General features: G+C 45.4%; 1 pseudogene; it reads right to left on the minus strand.

The window, feature by feature from the left end:
• The window catches only part of LOC119251355 (protein transport protein Sec61 subunit gamma-like), a 9,276-nt pseudogene extending 1,673 nt beyond the window's left edge, over nt 1–7,603 (minus strand).
• Nucleotides 7,604–18,283: the final 10,680 nt, after the last annotated feature.

The raw sequence follows: 18,283 nt of genomic DNA on the forward strand, positions 1-18,283 counted from the left end.
GGGAGTCAGGAGGGCAATTCCGACCACCCGAGGTCTGCCCTGGCACTGACTAGATCCCCCTCTGGGCTCCAGTGGCCAGATAGGGACTGACTTGTGGGGCCTTTTCAGCTCACCTCTGGCTGTGGGCATAGCCCTTTCCCAGCTCCATGTAGTTTAGGTGTGTTGCAGACACACAAAAAGTCCCTGATCTAAAATGGCTAGTTGGGAGGGCACTTCTGCACACCCCAGTCTGCCCAGCTACTGACTGCATCCCCCTCTGGGCTCAGGCGTCTGGATAGGGACTGGCTTGTGGGGTCTTTTCAGCTCACCTCTGGCTGGGAGCACAGCCCTTTCCCAGCTCCACACAGTCTAGGTGTGTTGCAGACACACGAAAAATCCCTGATCTAAAATGGTGAGTCAGGACGGCACTTCTGTGCACAGGTGCTGACTGAATCCCCCTCTCCCTGGTGGCCTTTTTGTTGGTCCCTGGGCTCCTCCCCCACCAAGTAGCCCCCCTTTCTGGTGCCCCCAGGCAGGAGCTGCGGGATGGCACTGCTTCCCTCTGGGAACCCTGCTGTTTCACAGACCCTCAGGGGTTGGGGCTTGTGTTGCTTGAAGGGACAGCAGTGGTGGGAGCAGTGCAGGACAAAAGAAAACAACTCAAAGCCCAAGTGAGAGAGGCCTAGAAGGGCTGACACCTAAAACAGTGCAGCCTAATCCAAGGGCATCTCATATTTACTTAGAACCAGGTTCAGAGAAAATGGGCAAGTATGTGCTGGAATGTGCATGTGTGAGGGTGTGTTATCAGGGATGTGTGTTGTCTGGTGAAGCTCAGGTGGAATGACCAGGGGTATTGTTTTGTGGGGCACTATAGTTCCTGCAAATCAAAGCATATTATCTCTATTCCTATTCTTACCTAATTTTCTGCTAATCTTTACAAATAAGGTTTTTGGGCTGATCTTGCTAACCTAACCATAATGTCTGCCTGCTGTTTCAGCAGATACTGGTATCCCAGTGTGTACCCATGCCAGGCAGACTCCTTGCCTGACTGTGTGTGTAGCTTCACCAGCAGGAACTGTGGACATGGAGACAACAGTTCTGAGAACAAGGAGGGCAGGGGATTCCACTGTTTCGGAGCTGGGTCTCCACATTCTTTTGATCACTCACTCCTTTCAGTAATATTTTATGAACATGCAGCTCAGCTAACCCATACGTGCAAATGATGGCGGACAGGAATAGAAAAAAACTGAAAAGGAGGCGCCACAAGACCAGAAACCTGGCTCATACAAGGAGGTGGGGGTAGAAGGGATTAGCACAGCCATTGACACAGTTATGGAAACCAAGATCCTTAGGTACTAACTCCTAGATTACAAAGAATAAGACGAAAGCAGGGATCAGACTGCTATAGGGTATCTAGAGCACAGGCCCAAGGGTAAAGATACGGAGATTGAGCCCATCCTGGAATCTCCTGTCCCTTTCAGATTCTGCATGGTTATCCAGAATCAGCAACTAACAGAAGGTTCACAAGGGGTGACCCCCTCCCAAACAGAAGAGGACTATTTCAGTGCAGGCTCCACACAGGCTGAAGGCAGCTCTCCCTCTGCCCACCTGTGACTATGCAGGTGCCTCTTTTCACCAACTCACTCCCTCTGCAGGGCAGCAGCCTCTAGCCTGCCCGTGACCTGTTCCACGCTGGGGCTTCTCTTCACTGACCTCCCTCAGCGGAGGCAGCTCTCCTCAAGGCCACCCCCCCACAACCCTGCAGGCCTCTCTCAGCCTTTCGGGGCAGCTCTTCCTGCCCACTTGTGTCTATGCAAGTGTCTTTTACTGTTTCATATCTTCCCTAATAAGCCTGTTCTTTAAATATAACTAACGTCTCTGTCTCATGGAGAAACTTGCCTGGGATACTCTGCCGTGTGTCACTGAAAGGGGAGCTCTGGTGAAACCTTTCCCAGAGTGAACCCAAGAACCGTGCACTCCAAACCCACAGACTCCAGGAAACAACAAAACAAACACTGTACAGATTATGAAAGCAAACATATAACATCTTAAAAGTATGAGAACACAGCATTTCTAGGGGAAAATCTAACATGTTTTTTGCCTCCCCTTAACCCCAATTTCCTGGATCAGCCCTGGACCACGTGGTGGTGACCCCTATTCAGAGCTCAGCTGAACTTTGGGGTGAACCTGCTCTATCTGGGATTTGGTCACACAATTACCTGACCCTGGGAGGCCCCTCCTGGTGCTGAGCCCATCTCCCAGCTGTACAGTGAGGAAGACATCTCAGCTGGTTACAGCAACACATTCATTGAAGTGAAGCCTGGCATGTTCAGAGTGAAACAACACTTGGTCAGAGACAGCCTTGAACATTTGGTGACTGTCTGTGGACAGCCTGTGGGCACAGTCCTGGAACAGGAAGGAGCAGTGAGGGGCATCCCCCAACTGTCAGATCAGCCTCTCAGGGTGGGTGGGGCTTCTCCTCCCTCTGCTGCCCTAGGCCTCTCCCCTCTGACTCCCTCAGGAAGGGGACCCAGGCCCAGACTCCAGCCCACCAGCAACACTTGCTGCTCACACCCTCCCCCCAGGATCTCCAGGTCCCCCCTGGACCCTGGAGGGGCCTGAAGTGCATGCGGACACTCTTCCCAGTCATGCCTGGGTCTCCCATGTGGGCAGCTCACAAGCTGCTCTGGGCCCCTGAGGCTCTGAGAGGAGCAAGCCTGAGCCACCGTGGGCAGAAGCGTGTCCCCAACACTGTCTCATCCCCAAGTGTCTGCACTGATTGCAGGGAACCCTCCCTCTCCCCACCTCCCTCTTTGTCTTGTGCTTTCTTTTCTTACACATCGTTCGTGTCAATTTCCTTTCCTTTAAAATTATCATCTTTTACTCATATTTTATTATAATAACCTTTTATTATTAATTAATTATTGAGTGAAATACCATTGCTTTAAGTCTGTTAATATTTGGACAGTATAGGATCTCCCCACTCAGGTGTGGTTACTGCATCTCTCCCCCCACCCAAGCACCTGTTTCCTCCACAATTGTAGAAATTCTGGCCTTTTACCCAGGCAGGGGAAGAACAAGTGTACTTCAGGATGGTGAGGTCAGGAGAAGCTTTATTATTCATGCATGAGGTCCCAGACCTGGGTAACCCCGTGAGGTCTGAGCAAGGGTTTAAAGATAAAGGGTTCCTTTTATACCTAACTGTCCTCACATTTGTTACATTGATAATTGGCAAAACCCTTGGTGGAGAGAAAAAGTGAACAAAGCCACTTCCCAAGCAAAGGGGAGTCTTGGAGAGTGGGAGGGGATGCAGCCCTCGGAGATTACCCCACAGAGACAAGACTGCTGGACCTATTATCTGACTCTTTGAATGTAACTTTGTTTAGTGTGTCTCTGGTTATAGTGGCTTGTTGATTTTGATTTTTTCTTTATTATAGTTATTCTTTTTCCTGGCTCCTTATTTAGGTTTTCTAGATTCCTACTATGAGTGAGACCATCCGGTATTTTCTTTTCCTTTCTGGCTTATTTTGCTGAGCATGATCCCTTCCAGCTCCATCCATGTTGCTGTAAATTGCATGAGTTTATCTTTTTTGATTGCTGAGTAATATTCCATTGTGTATATGTACCACATCTTCTTGATCCAGTCATCTATTTTTGGGCATTTGGATTGTTTCCAAAGCTTAGCTATTGTAAATAGTGCTGCATATGAAAAAATGTTCAACATCACTTGTCATCAGGGAAATGCAAATCAAAACTACCATGAGATACCATCTCACACCAGTGAGAATGGCACATATTAAAAAAACTAGCAACAACAAATGTTGGCGAGGTTGTGGAGAAAAAGGAACTCTTCTGCACTGCTGGTGGGAGTGCAAACTGGTCCAACCACTATGGAGAGCTGTGTGGAGATTCCTCAACCTACTAAACATAGAGCTTCCATTTGATCCAGCAATTCCACACCTAGGTATTTACTCAAAGGACACAGAAACATTAATTCAAAAGGATACTTGCACCCATATCAGCACCGTTCCTTTTATACATAACTGTCTTCATATTAGTTCCATCGATAGCATTGTTTTTCAGCAGGCATAACCATTTGCTGCAAAGTTCCTGACAAGACAGGGAGGACAGGCAAAGGGAGAAAGATGCAGACACTGGGAGATGGCCCTGGAGAGACAGAGAAGCTTGACTGGCTTCCTGACCCTTTTGAAATGCAACTTTATTTAGACAGGAGTGCTGAGGCCCTGGCCATGAATCTTTAAAGGGAAAGAGCTGTGGGCTAGAAGTTCTGCTGACATCTTTATTATATTTATTTGCTCAATAATATATTTTTTCATCAATTTATGGCTTTTAATATATTAAAATATATTGCATTTATTGCCAGTTATTTGAAGGTCTTCATCATAAAAGAATGCTGAATCTTATCAAGTGCTTTCTTGGCTTCTATTAACATGATCATATGGCTTTGATCTTGTTTTTTGTTGATGTGGTTATTACGTTGATTGATTTTTTTTTGCATGTTGAACAATATGTTTGTCCCTGGTATAAATCCCACTTGGTCATGATATATAATTCCTTTAATACATTGTTGAATTTGGTTTGCCAACTTTTTTGAGGATTTTTATGTCTGTGTTAGGGAAATTGGTTTGTAGTTTTCTTTTTTTATGTTCTCTTTGTTTGGTTTTGGTATTAGAGTGATGTTGATTTCATAAAATGTGTTTGGAATATTTTCTACTTTCACAATTTTTTGAAAGAGTTTGAGCAGGATTAGTATTAGTTCACCTTTGAAAATTAAGTAGAATTATGAAGAATTAAGTAGAATTAAGTAGATGACTTTGCTTATGAAGTCATCTGGTCCTCTTGTTTTATGGAGAGTTTTTTGATTACTGTTCAATTTTCTTGCTTGTGATTGGCTTGCTCCGGCTTTTCATTTCCTCCCTATTCAGTCTTAGATGAATGTATAATAATAAGAATTTGTCTATTTCATCTAGGTTGTTGAACTTGTTTGTGTATAAATGTATGTAGTAATCTCTCATTATCCTCTGCATTTCTGCAGTGCCCATTGTAATTCCCCTTTTTAAAAGATTTATTTATCTATACATACAGGAGCTGGGGTTTAGGCAAGAGGTGTGGGAGGGGTGAGAGGATTCACCAGAGACAGAGTGGGGAACAGAACAGGCAGATCTACTGAAATACACTGCTGAGGGGAGCAGCAGGAGAGACAAGGCAGGTCTGTTGTGCCATGTGGGTAGCTCCCTGGCCAGGGATTGAACTCATGCTGCAATGGCTGCCAATAGCTTCTTAGTGCTGAGACTTAACCCCTTGCACCACCAGGGAGGCTCCTATTGTAAGGTGGGTACAGGGACATGCTGAGGGCCCAGGCTGCAGGGGAGTCTTGAGTCTGCAAGAGGGAAATTCCACCATTGCCTTGAGTTCCTGGAACCAGAGGACACCCTGCACAAACAGGACCTGAGAGCGATCAGCCGAAACCACCAAGAAACAGAACTTTCAGAAAAACAACTGTGGTTCCGCATAACCGGCTTCCTGCCTAACATTTCCCCACCCTATAAAAAGGCAACCCTCCCTCACAGTGAGTATGACTTCTCTGACCTCCATGGAGGGGTTGGTGAACCTCGCCTGGAGAACAGTAAAGTTCCTGCCTGTCAGAAACTTGGCCTGGCTCTCCCCTTCTTTACTGTGCCAATCCTTTTACTATAATTTCTTTTTTAAAGTCCTATTTATTTGATTTTTTTCTCTTTTTTCTTTGTGAACCTAACTAGAGTTTTGTCTATTTGGTTTATTTTTGGAAGAACCATCTTTTGGTTTCATTAGTCTTTTAGACTTTTTTTTAATTTCCATTTTATTTATTTGCTATAATTTTATTATTTCCTTCTTTCTTTTGACTTTTGGATATTTTTGTTCTTTTTCTAGTACCTCAAAATGAGAGGCAAATGTTGTTTATTTGGGCTTTCTTTTTTTATTTTTATGTGACATATACTTCTTTCTTTGTACTGTTTCTGCTGTGTCCCATATGTTCTGGAAGTTTGTGTCCTCATTGTCATTTGTTTGAGGTATATTTTTATTTTGATTTTTCTTTGATTTCCTCATTGGCCCAGTGGTCTTTCAGTAGTGTTGTTCAGTCTCCATGCATTAGATATTTTCAGTAGTTTCTTGAAGACACTTGGTATGATTTCAGTCTTCATGAATTTGTTGATATTTATCTTTTATCTAATATTGGATCAATCCTGGGAATTGTCCTATATGTACTTGAAAATAATTTACATTCTATTTTTTGGGGGGTGCAGAGTCCCATAGATGTCTGTTAAGTGGTGTAATTCTTTATTTAAGGCCTTTATGTTCTTATTCATTTTTTGTCTCTTTGGTCTGTCCACTGGTGTGAGTGGGGTGCTGAATCCTCCTACCATAAAGGTGATTTTTCTAATGTTTGTTTTCTGAGCTGATAGTAGTTGACTAATATATCTTGGTGCTTCTTCTTGTGTTGTGTATATGTTGATGAGTGTTAGGTCCTCCTGACATATTGCTCCTTTAATCATTATGCATTGTCCATCCCTGTCTGTTGTTACTTTTTTCAGCTGGAAATATATTTTGTGTGATGTAAGTATGACTGTTTCTGCCTTCCTTTGGGTCCTATTTGCATGATGGATTGTTTTCCAAACCTTTGCCTTGAATCTATGTTTTCCTTTGGTGCTCAGGTGTTTCCTAGAGACAGCAGAAGTAGATTTTTTTTTCTAATCCAGCTATATACTCTGCATCTTTTAATAGGTCAGTTCGATTTGTTAAATTTAGAGTGATTATTGAAGTATGAATTGATTATTGAAGTCTGTTGCTTACATTTTGTTTTTAATTTTTGGTTGCATCTATTTCCTTTTTCAGTTTATATGTTTGTTTCTATTGGGCTTCAGTACTACAGTTACTCTCAATATTTTCCTGGAGTGGTAGTCTAGTTTTGCAAACTCAGGTTTTCTTTAGGAGGTTTTTATTTTAAAAAAAAATGTAATTCTTTTAATTTGGAAATAGAAAACATCTTGGAAGAAATAAAATGAAAAACATGAAATATATCCGCAAATTTTTACTCCATGAGCTTCTTGAGTTCTCACTAATTCGCCAATTCCCAAGGTGAAAAACACTCTTCTGGAATGGCAGTTGGCCACCAACAGTGATGTTATTAGTAGGAATATGGATGGAGTTCACAAAATAGGCCAATGAATCCTTTTATAGAAAGTCCTACTGCTGTTGCCATGACAATCTTCTGGAATTCTTTTCTGTCAGGTTTGGTACATCTTTTAACTAGTCAAATTGAGTCCTTCATAAACTGCTGACTTGACTCAACAAACTGCATTACCTGATGCTTGATGTCTCTGTAGCCACCATCCGATGCCACAGACACATCACACTAGTTTAGAAGGTTTTTATTTTCCCTGATATCTGAAGGAGAGCCTCGCAGGTTAGAATGTTCTTGGTTGGCAGGTTTTGTCTTTAAGTTTTTTAGTCACATCTTTCCTTTCTCTCTTTGCTTACAATGTTCTTCCTGAGAAGTCTGATGATACCCAGATCTGGGTTCCCTTGTAGGTTATCTTATTCTTCCCCCTACCATCTTCAACATTGTTTCTTTGGCTTGAGCTCTTGAAAGTTTCACCACTTGGTGTTGGTCTCATTTGTTTTAGGTGCTCTGGTATTGGTTAAGCTTCCTGGATTTGTATACTTGTTTCCTTTTCCAGGTTTGGGAAGTTTCTTCTATCACTTCTTTAAATATGTTCTCTCTTCCTTTTTATCTCTCTTCCCCTTCTGGGATAACTATTATTCTTATATTGCTTTCCACCTGGTGTTGGATAGTTCAAGAAGTGTTTTTTGATTTTTTTTACTATGTTTTAACTTTTTCATTTTATATCTTGCTTCTTTGTTAAGTTGGAACTCCAGTTTACTAATTTACTCTTCCATTTAGTTGATTCCACTAGAAATTTCTGTAGTATTTTTCATCTCCATTTTAATTTTTTTCATCCTTCAATTCCTTTATTTCTTTTTTTAGAGTATGCTTTTCAATCTTATTTTCATTCATTTTGTTTCACAGGACATTCATTTGTTTTTCTGATTTTTCTTGCCTAACCTTGTTCTGCTTTCTGCCTCTTCCAATTTCTTTATGATGACAAACTCCAATACTAAATGTGATAAGAGGAACAGATCTTCCGTTTCATTGTGAGAGAGTTCTGGAGATCTGTTCTCTCTCTGTGGTGTAATATTGACTTTCAAACTCCTGTGGCCTTTTTCTGTTTTTCTTCCTCTCCATTGCTTTCCAGACCTCAATGCTATGGGTTTGGCCTCTGCTAGCTGTGTCTGCACCCCTCCCACACTGGTGCTCCACAGTGGGCAGCTGGGGTAGGTGCTTTGCAGTGGACTGGGACCTGCATTGTTTTCCAAGATTCTGGTGGTTGGACCCTGGCTTAGCAGTGCTTCCTGGAAGCCAGCTGAGGGTCACTGATGTGTGACTGTGTGGCCAGGTCTGGGAAGTGTGCTGGTTCTCAACATGCTGCTTGAGTGGGTCTGTGATGAGGGTCACTTCCTGGATGGTGCTGATGGCAGCTGGTAATGGGTGGATCCCTGTATATCCAGGAATCTATAATACAATTTATTAAAATTTCTGTAAGAATACTGTAAGGGGCAGAAAGAGAGAGAGAAGCAGAAGAAGAAGCCGAGAGAGCAGAACCATGAGAGAAGCAGAGAGAACATGAGAGGAGGCCGGAGAGCCCAGAGTGAAGACTTGTTGGGAGCTGGGAGGCCTGCCAGCCTCCTGGCCCCCCAGAACCCCTGCTTGCTGTGTACCTAGTAAATCCCAATAAAAGCCTGCAAAAGCCTCTGAGGGCTCCAGCACTCACTCCTCCTTTACCCCATCTGCTTGGATCATAGAGATACTGCTTTGTGTCCTTCCTGCCCCTCACAAATACCTTTTCTCTGGATCTGACTCCTTGACCTCTATATATGTCAGGTTCTGTGTGATGTTTCCTCTCCTCCCCTGGAATTTCAATCACAGCAAACACAGTGGATGTCCACCCATAGGTGGTGGGGCAGGTGCCTTAGAACAGAAGGGCTCTACATAGACCCCAGGGGACCTGTAAAGATAAACAGAACCTGGGAGTTATACTGTTTTTGGAAGGCCCTGGGTCACCTTAGGTTGGCTATTTCAGTTATGGGAGTGACAACCAGATCTGAGAGAGGCTCTCCTCAACAAGGGGTAGGTATGCAGGCTCAGAGGTGGGTGAAGACTCCTGTGCCAGGGCAGAGATTAGCCCCCCCCACCAGACTCATGCTGGTTAGGGAAGGAAGGGGAGATTAAAGTAGAAATTAAAGCCATCACTGTGTGTGTGTGTGTTTCCTTTACTTTCCCATTCCATCTGGGGGAGTGCTGCAGGCTGCACCTCCCATGCTGTCTCTTGACATGGTCCGGGCATTGGGGGAGACTCCCGAGAAGAGGGGAGTTCCTTTGCTCCCCTGAAGAGGGAAAGTTGTACTTCCCAGAAGAGGGGAGTTCTTGCATTTTCCAAAGAAGATCTGAACTAGGAAGTCTCCATGGCAATGCCTGCTAATGCTCCCCTCTTTGTTCTTGGTTAATGCAAAAGTAAGTTAGTTATTAACTGGCATGTGAAAACCTAATTTGGACCCAGGTGACAATTGGCTCATTGTTCTTAAGCAAGAACTATCACAAAAGAAGTAAAAATTGTTAAAGATATAGTTAGGAAAGAAATGTTTTGGCCCTGAGAACTATGGAGAACAAGCTGCCCTGAACCAGCTGTGCTTGGAAACATAGCCTAACCTGGGGGGTACCTGTTTGCGGCAACAATACATTCCTGGTGTATGCATAAGGCCAACAGTTCGCAGGTTGTGTGGAGGTTAGGAATTTCTAGTTAAGAGTTAGACTTCAGTAGAACTTACATAGATTTGATGAGTTGTTTTAGATCACTTTGAAGTAATTGATAATAGGCTAGTGCTAGAGAATGGGTTGATTTTAGTAATATAGCATAGCAACGGACTTTCATGTCCACCCCAAAATCAGGAAGGCTTGATAGGATGATCGATTGTTACTGAACATTGTACTGTCTTAGACAATTGACTATGTTAGAAAATGAGGTGTACCTAGGAGAGTAATTGTCCCTGTTGATTTCCTTAATCAGATTAAAGAAGTGTCCTTTTGTAGTATGAGATCAAGAGGGTCTTTGTATATTCATGAGAAAATATGTAATGATTGTCTCTGTTCTGCTTTGATGCTTATGCTGATGTCATCTCAGTGCTTGCCTTAAGGTATAAAGACCTGCTGAGACCCTCAGTAGGAGATACTTGCACCAGAGAGAGTGTCTGTGTCTACCTCACTTATACCTCGCTCCACTTCCTCTCAGCCCTCCAAAAAACTTCACCGACGCCGTCCTCTCCTCTCTGAGAACCCTGACATGACTTGTAGCTGGAGCTGGTCTCCAGCAGGGGTGGATACTGTAGGGTAAGTGGAAAAAGTGTCAGGCTTTCCCACCCTTCCACCATTAGCTTTGATCATAAATCCCTGCAGTCCTGCATGCATGCCTGATGGTGGACACCTGGAGTAGTGTGTAGGGCATGCATAGGTGAGCATACCTGGGCTGAGACTGGGCTTATAAGGGTGGTGTCACAGGGAGGCTGGAGGGAAGAACTGGAGAACAAAAACAGAATGAGAACAGAACCAGTAGAGTAGCAAAGGAGAAGCAGAGACCACAAGAGAACGCCAGAGAGCCCAGAAAGAATGAAGATTTGCCGGGGGCTGGGAGGCCTGCCAGCCTCCCAGCCCCCCAGCCTCCAGGCACCACTGCCTGCCCTGTACCTGGTAAAAGATCAATAAATGCCTGAAAAGTCACTGAGGACTCCAGGACTCTCCTTTACCTGTCTGCCCCGATCATATAGATTCTACTCTGTGCCTTGCTGGCACTATGGGTACTCTACTCCATCTGTTGTGCAACAATCCCAGGCCAAGTAGGTTCATTGTCTATTCTTGCAGATGAAAAGAGAATTCTGGAGTCCTCACTATCTTTTTATAGGCCTTTAATGCTATATCAGGCAACAGATCAGCTGGTAGGAAGACAGCAGCTGAGACCATTCATTAGCCTCAGAGTGACTCCACAGAGCCCAAGAACCCTTTTTATCCTTCACTCTGAGGCCCAGGTGTCTGAATTTACATATGCACGTGCCCCTGCTCTTTGGCTTCTTAGCTAAGGTGTCCAGAAGCCAAGGTACATGTGCCCCAGAAACCCTGCCTTTCAGCCCCAGGCATAGGTGCAGGAAATGTCACCCAGGAGGCAGGCAAGGTGACAGGGTAGCTGTAGAGGCTAGTGGAGGGAGCTGTGGAAAGAAGTCTGAGCTACTCCAGTCTGTGTGATATTTAATGTCAGGGACATTGATAATGTGTATCAGTTACCTGTCACCATAGTGCTGCTGTGTAACAAAGAACCATAGAAAAAAAATCTCTCAGTGGCCTGTAGTAATGGGCTTGTATTCACATGGGCTGGTGGGAACTTCAGCCAACCTGGCATGGACTTGACTAATCTCCGCTGAAATTACTCCTACATTTTTTTGGTCAGATGAAAAGGTTATCAAGTGGACCTTGGCTGGATTTGTTACATGAATGGTCACTGGCTCCTGGCTGAGGAGGACAGCTTCAGGGGGAAAGGTTGGTGACAGGCCCTGCTCCATGAGCTCATCCTCCAGCACCTGGACTACGATGTCCTTCCATGGACATGGCAGAGGGAAGACCCATTGGGCAGGACTTTTTTTTTTAAAGATTTACTTATTTATACAAGAACTGAGGTACAGGCCAGATGTGCAGGAGGGTGAGAGGATTCACCAGAGACAGAGCAGGGAACAGAATAGGCAGACTGACAAAATACACTGCTGAGGGGAGCAGCAGGCGTGACAGGAGAGGTCTGCTGTGCCATGTGGGACCCTTGCCGACGGGCTGGGATCGAACCAGCGCTGCAGAGGCTACAGACAGCTTCACAACGCAGCGCTCAACCACCTGTGCCACCAGGGGAGGCCTGGGGCAGCACTTTTAAACTGCTGAGTCACATGAGCTGATCTCTCATTAGACACATAAAGTCACATGACTGAACCCAGAGTCAGTCAGTAAGAGAACCCAGCCAGTAAGAGAACATGTAGGTAGCAGAGTATGAGGTAGATATGAAGAAGGATAAAGGATTAGGAATATTTTTATTACTAATTTACCTCAGATTAGATAACAGCATGAGTTCTGATGTACAATCTTCATTGTGAAGAGCATGCATGGAATCAATCCACAGAGATAGGGCTATGAGGGAAGGAGGTGGGGAGGCTGGTGAGTTGATATCTGGAAGTGATGTATGAGGAGACACAGAAGCTGAGGGAGAAGAAGCCCTGGGAGAGGGTATGAGATAAGACAGGGCTTTAAGGACTGGACCCTGGGACTGTGCTGCCTTCAAGGAGCAGGTGCAGGGAGAAAAGTCAGGAAAGGGGCTCAGCAGGGGCCAAGTCACAACAAGCCACACTCAGAGGGAAGTGACCAACCCAAGATAGAGGTGGTTTCAATATGAGGTCAAGAGTGTCCTGACTGAAGGGAGACTGGGTGAGAGGACCGTGGAGACTGGGGTTGACAAATGGGAGGCTTTTGTTGAATCACCCAGAACAGAATGGATTAGAAGGAGATGATGCTTTGCAGTGGCTGAGATGTTGGTGAGAAATGAGAAAATACAGGTTTTATGGATTCTGAGGTCTATTCTTCTAACAAGAAAAGAATTCTACAAAGATTTGAACATGTTTATATAATTATAAAAATAATAGGTAGAAAGGTAGAGGTGAACATGTCAGGTCATCATCTTGCTCCCCAAGGGGTGGTCTCCCCCAGACCCCCAGAATGCACCTTGACAGCCTCCCCTGGAGGTGTGCACAGGTGGGTCCTGCTCTACCTGGCTCTCATCTTCCCTCCGCTGGTGTGGGCTCTGCCCCCCAAGTGCACATCACAGGGCCAGAGGAGGACGGGGTGCGTGTGGTGTGCACGGCCTAGGGCTGGTTCCTGGAGCCCCAGATGCAGTGGAGACACCCCTGGGGGGGGGGGGCAGTTCCTAGAGTTCTCCAAGGTCCAGGCCCAGGACACTGAGGGGCTGTTCAGTGCCACAGACCAGCTTTTGGCAAAATGTTGGGTCAGGAGTCCTTGAAAGGAAAAGACAGCCTAGGTGAGGTGTTAATGACTGAGGGGAAGGGGATGTGGTAGATGAGGAGACACTGACACTTGGTGAGGTGCAAGTATCTTCTCCTGAGGGGCTCAGCAGGCCTTTATTTATACATTTTTCGCAAGCAGTAAGATTACATTATCATGTGCATAGAAACAAAGCAGAAACAATCAGTGCATCCCTTAGACTTTTTGTTGCTATGTGCCTTCCGCAAGAAGGCAATCTTCAAGGTTGAAAAACTAAGCCTTACACTAAAACTCATTATTTCAGCTAGACCATTGCCTAGGATAGCCGATAGCTGCCGGTACACTCCTATCAGCTAAAGCCTAAGCATACAGACTCTTCTATTCATATGGCCTTCAGCTGGAGACCAGCTGCTTCTCAGCTATCAGAACTTTTTCTACCTACAAACTCCTTAACACAATTTACTTCATTTAAAAACTTTTCCTAAGAAACTTCTAAAACAAAAGCAAAAGAAGGACTTACTATAATCATTGTGCTGGATTGCTTGTCAGGCATGTACAATAAATTGTCTTCCATTGTCAAGTGGGCCAAATTGTTTAATAACTAATTTCTAAACAGATAATTTTCCATGCCATTTACTTACAGTATGCTGTACATGTAATTTATTGCCTAATGTACTTTCTAATACATTTTTCTCTTTTTATGACCAAGAACAAAAAACAAAGGGATGTTAAATCTTCAGCCCCATGGTATGAGGCCCTTTTTCTTAGCTGCTTGCCAGTATCTTACCTGGCTGGGGCAACAAGGCCCCTGCAGCAGTTCAGCGTGGAGGCCGCTCTGGTGATGAGAGACAGCTCTGTGGGGAGCGTGACCTGCTCCATCCTCAACCCTGTCCTGTGCCAGGAGAAGGTCATGGCCATTGTCATCCCAGGTCAGCATTGCTCCCCCCTCCCCACTCCCTGCAGGGTCAGAGGGAGGGGCCGGACACCCCCAGGGGTGTGCTGGGCTGGGCTGTCCAGGACACCTGGGCTGTGTCCTGATGAGGTCTCTGTGGGGTCTCTGACTGCAGAGCCCTTCTTCCCTCGGGCCTCTCCCTGGAAGCCGACTTTCCTGGTGAGCCTGACCTTGCTGCTGCTCCTGCTCCTGGAGGCTGCCTGCTATACCCAGAGAGAACATTCCACAGGGATGTGGGAGCTACAGGAATAGAGGAGTCTGTGCTAGGCTCTACAGAATGTCCTAGAGACAAAGGAGAGGGCCATGGAGGAAAAAGGTAAGGCAGGACAGGAGCCATGATGTTGCGCAGGGAGGTGGGTTCTGAGAGGGACAAGGTAACCACAGAACCAGAGCTCAGGGTCACTCTGCCGGGAGATCAGGGCAATTGACTAAGTCCCAGAGAGGACAGCGGAGCTTGGAGCCTCAGATTGTTCTGAAGGTGGAACTTCTAGGATACAGAGTTTTATTTTTTGACTTCTCCCTAGGCACAAATTTTGTTTCAGGGATAGTTTATATCTTTCATTCTCTTTCAGATGAATGTCAAGCAATTCTAGGTAAGCTTTACTCTACCTATTGAAAGATCTGTTTCCCTTCAGCAGAGACATTCTGGTTCTTAGCTCACCTGTTTCCTGTGTTGCTTTTCATAACAGAGGAGACATTTACCTGGCTGATGAGTGATGCTCCAGGTGTCCTGGGTCTCCTACCCGCCCCCTGTGTACAGAGGTCCCCCCCTTGTCTGTCTAATCACAGACGTGGAGCTTTCCATAGGGTGGAAGTGGGAGCGGTGGGGGAAGGGTTCTGCTCCATTGGCTCTCCAGATCTGGGTGCTGTTTCCCTAGTCTTGGGATCCTGGTCTCATTCCAACCCTGACCTTCCCACCATGGTGCTGGCTTTCTGGCCTTCAATGACTCTTGTTCTTGGTCAGCACCTGGAAGCAGAAGCCAGCTTTTCTGAGATTTCCTAAATAACTGGGCTCTGGAAATTCAGGAGTGTGACCTCCTGCCCTCTCTCCCCAAGCCCTACCCAAGGAGAATCTGTTCTCTCTACTCCTGAAGATGCTGATCAGTAGTGATTGGAGAGGACGGGGTGACCCTGCATGGGAGGAGGTGGGGGGAGTTTCCACCTCCCAGAAGAGTGTTTATCTTTACAAATATTTCATCTGAGAAAGATGGGCCACGTCTTCTCTGAAGCTGATGTGATGTCCATGTTGTGTTTTTATTTCACCTTCCAGTTAATATACCAGTTAATACTGAATATAATAATTAGGGACTAATATATACATTACGAAATGTCTTCCCATTTACTGGTTTTGATCTTTGTATCAACATCTAGTATCAAGTGAAATAGGAGCTTTGAAGGCTGTGGGGACCAAAGCTGCTCAGTGACTTGCCCAAAGCCCCACAGCAGCAGCAGGCAGGGCTGGGTCAGTCTGTCCTGCAGTCTCCTGACCTGAGCCAGGGATTTCCTACCACCCTCTGCTGTCTGCACAGGGCAGGAGGTCATGACCTCTCCAGCTTCACCCCCACCCCCAGAGAGTCTCACCTGAAGAACAGTGGTGACCAGGGCCCATGGATCACATGAGCAATGGTTGTGCTAAGGTCTCACCTGTGTGTTCCCTTTCAGCCTGGAGGAAGGTCCAGCTGTATGCAGGTGAGTGGCCCTGAGGGTCCTGCGACCCCCTCCCAGGCTCCCTTCCACCCTTTCTCTATCAGGGATCCCCACCAAAAAGGGATTGAGTCCCTGTTCTCTTCTTACTCTATAGCCTCCATCTGAGAACTGCAGGGCCCCCCTTGTGAGCACAGACCTGCCTCCACCTGCCCTGTCCTCCCTGCAGGTCATGTGGGGTCAGGACACCCTTTGACCCCTTGTCATCTGGTCCTTTCTGTGAGTGAGGATATGCTGCAGGAGGCCTTGCTGCCCCAGCCAGATAGGATACTGACAAGCAGCTAAGAGAAAGGGCCTCACACCGTGGGGCTGAAGATCTGGCATCCTTTGCTTTTTGTTCTTGGTCATAAAGAGAGAAAAATTTATCAGAAAGTATATTAGGCAATAAATTATATGTATCAGCAGACTGTAAGTAAATGGCACAGAAAATTGTTTGTTTAGAAATTAGTTGTTGGGCAGTTTGGCCCACTTGACAATGAGAGGCGGTTTGTTGTGCATGCCTGACAAGCAATCCAGCACAGCAGTTGTAGTGGGTCTTTCTTTTGCCTTTTTTTTAAATTTCTTGGGAAAGTTTTTAAATGAAGCTATTTGAGTTAAGGAGTTTCTAGGTAGAAAAAGTTCTAATAGCTGAGTAGCAGCTGGTCCCCGGCTGAAGGCCATGCGAATAAGAGGAGGCTTTTCTTGCTTAGGCTTTAGCTGATAGGGGTGTACTGGTGGCTATCAACTGTCTTAGGTTATTGTTTACCTGAAACAATGAGTTTTAGTGTAAGGCTTAGTTTTTTATTAACCTTGAAGTTTGCCTTCTTGCGGAGAGCATGTAGTGGCCAAAAGCCTATGGAAAAAGAGATGCACTGATTGTTTCTGCTTTGTTTCTATGAACATGATGATGTAATCTCACTGCGTGCTAAAAATGTATAAATAAAGAACCTGCTGAGCCTCTCAGCAGAAGATACTTGCACCTCATCCAGTGTCAGTGTCTCCTCACTACCTCATCCCCTTCCCCTCAGCCCTTCCATTTTCTTTGATGCTGTCTCATCCTTTCAGGAACCCCTGACACGACATTTTGCTGGAGGTTGGTCCCCGGCAAGGATGGTGGATGGGGGGGGGGTCAGTGTAAGGAGAGGCTGAAGTAGCGACAACTATGTGAGTCAGGAATTGCTGACCTCTGGAAAATTCCAGAAATTCTACTTCCTCCTTAGGAATCAGATCTTGCTAAGGGGGTCTGTGGTTATGGATCCTTTTGGATCCACAATTCCCATCCCATATTGTAACTAGGTTTTCCTGTTTCTTTTTGTTTATCTGTCTCCTCATGGTCTGGTCCATGTCCATGTTGGGTTTTCTCTCTAAGCCTTTATGGTTGCTGAGGAATCAGTTGCTTTAGAGCAGGTGCTCTGAGTCTGGGGTCCTAGGTTCTGGGGGTCTTTATGGACTGCTGGGTGGGCACCTGTGAAATATCTGAAGTTATAAGCAAACTCCTGTGTGTGTGTTTGTCTGTATGTGTATGTATGTTTTTGTGTCTTTATAGCAAGATAGACAAGGTATGATTTTTCAGAACCACCACCTTCTTTTTTTTAGGAGAATTATCTGTCTGAAAGTCTATGGTCTCTATTAATTAGCTTTTTTTTAAAGATTTATTTATTTATTTATTTATTTATTTATTTATTTATTTATTTATTTATTTATTTATTTATTTATTTATATAAGCACTGGGTACAGTCAGAAGCACTGGAAGGTGAGAGAATTCACCAGAGCCAGAGCGGGGAACAGAACAGGCAGACTGACAAAATACACTGCTGAGGGGAGCAGCAGGCATGGCAGGAAAGATCTGTGCGCCATGTGGGACCCTTGTCGCCGGACTGTAATTGGGCTTAACAGCCCAGCGCTCAACCGCTACGCCACCAGGGGGGGCCCTAATTAGCTTTTTTTAAAGGTAATTATGTAGGTTGGAAAAGTACAAACCTAGAATGGTTATAATCAATTTCCAAAGTGAAGGGGGCAAATTTTGAATGAAAAGTCTAGATGGAGAAAGAGAGAGAGAGATGGGAAGTAGAGACATGTGTGGGAGATGTGCCCTCCAGAGAGTTTGGGACCGAGAAGAGGCCACAGGGCACAGTCCCCAGTTTGAATTTGTGCTGTGCAGACACTGTGAAAGGCATGAAAATGAAATGCAGTGGGCCTTTGTGAATTATTTCAGAAAAACTTGCACATTAAGAACCATTCTTGAGGTGACCATCTCCTTGAATTCCCTCTGATATGACCTACTCCCCCGCCCCACCCCCAGTGACCCCAGGGCAGGGTCTGCACAGGGTCCTGCTTGGAAGGTCAGAAATGCTGGTGAAGGGAGGTCTGAGGCTTGTGAGCCTGAGTCACATGCCCTTTCCCTGCTCAGGGGTTTGTTTATGGTCCTGAGAGGGGGGTTATAGGGGAGGGGCCTGGGGATCAGGACCCTC

The sequence above is a fragment of the Talpa occidentalis genome, unplaced genomic scaffold (assembly GCF_014898055.3).
Source record: "Talpa occidentalis isolate TD23 unplaced genomic scaffold, MPIMG_talOcc4v2.1 talOcc4.2, whole genome shotgun sequence".
NCBI classification, from domain to species: domain Eukaryota; kingdom Metazoa; phylum Chordata; class Mammalia; order Eulipotyphla; family Talpidae; genus Talpa; species Talpa occidentalis.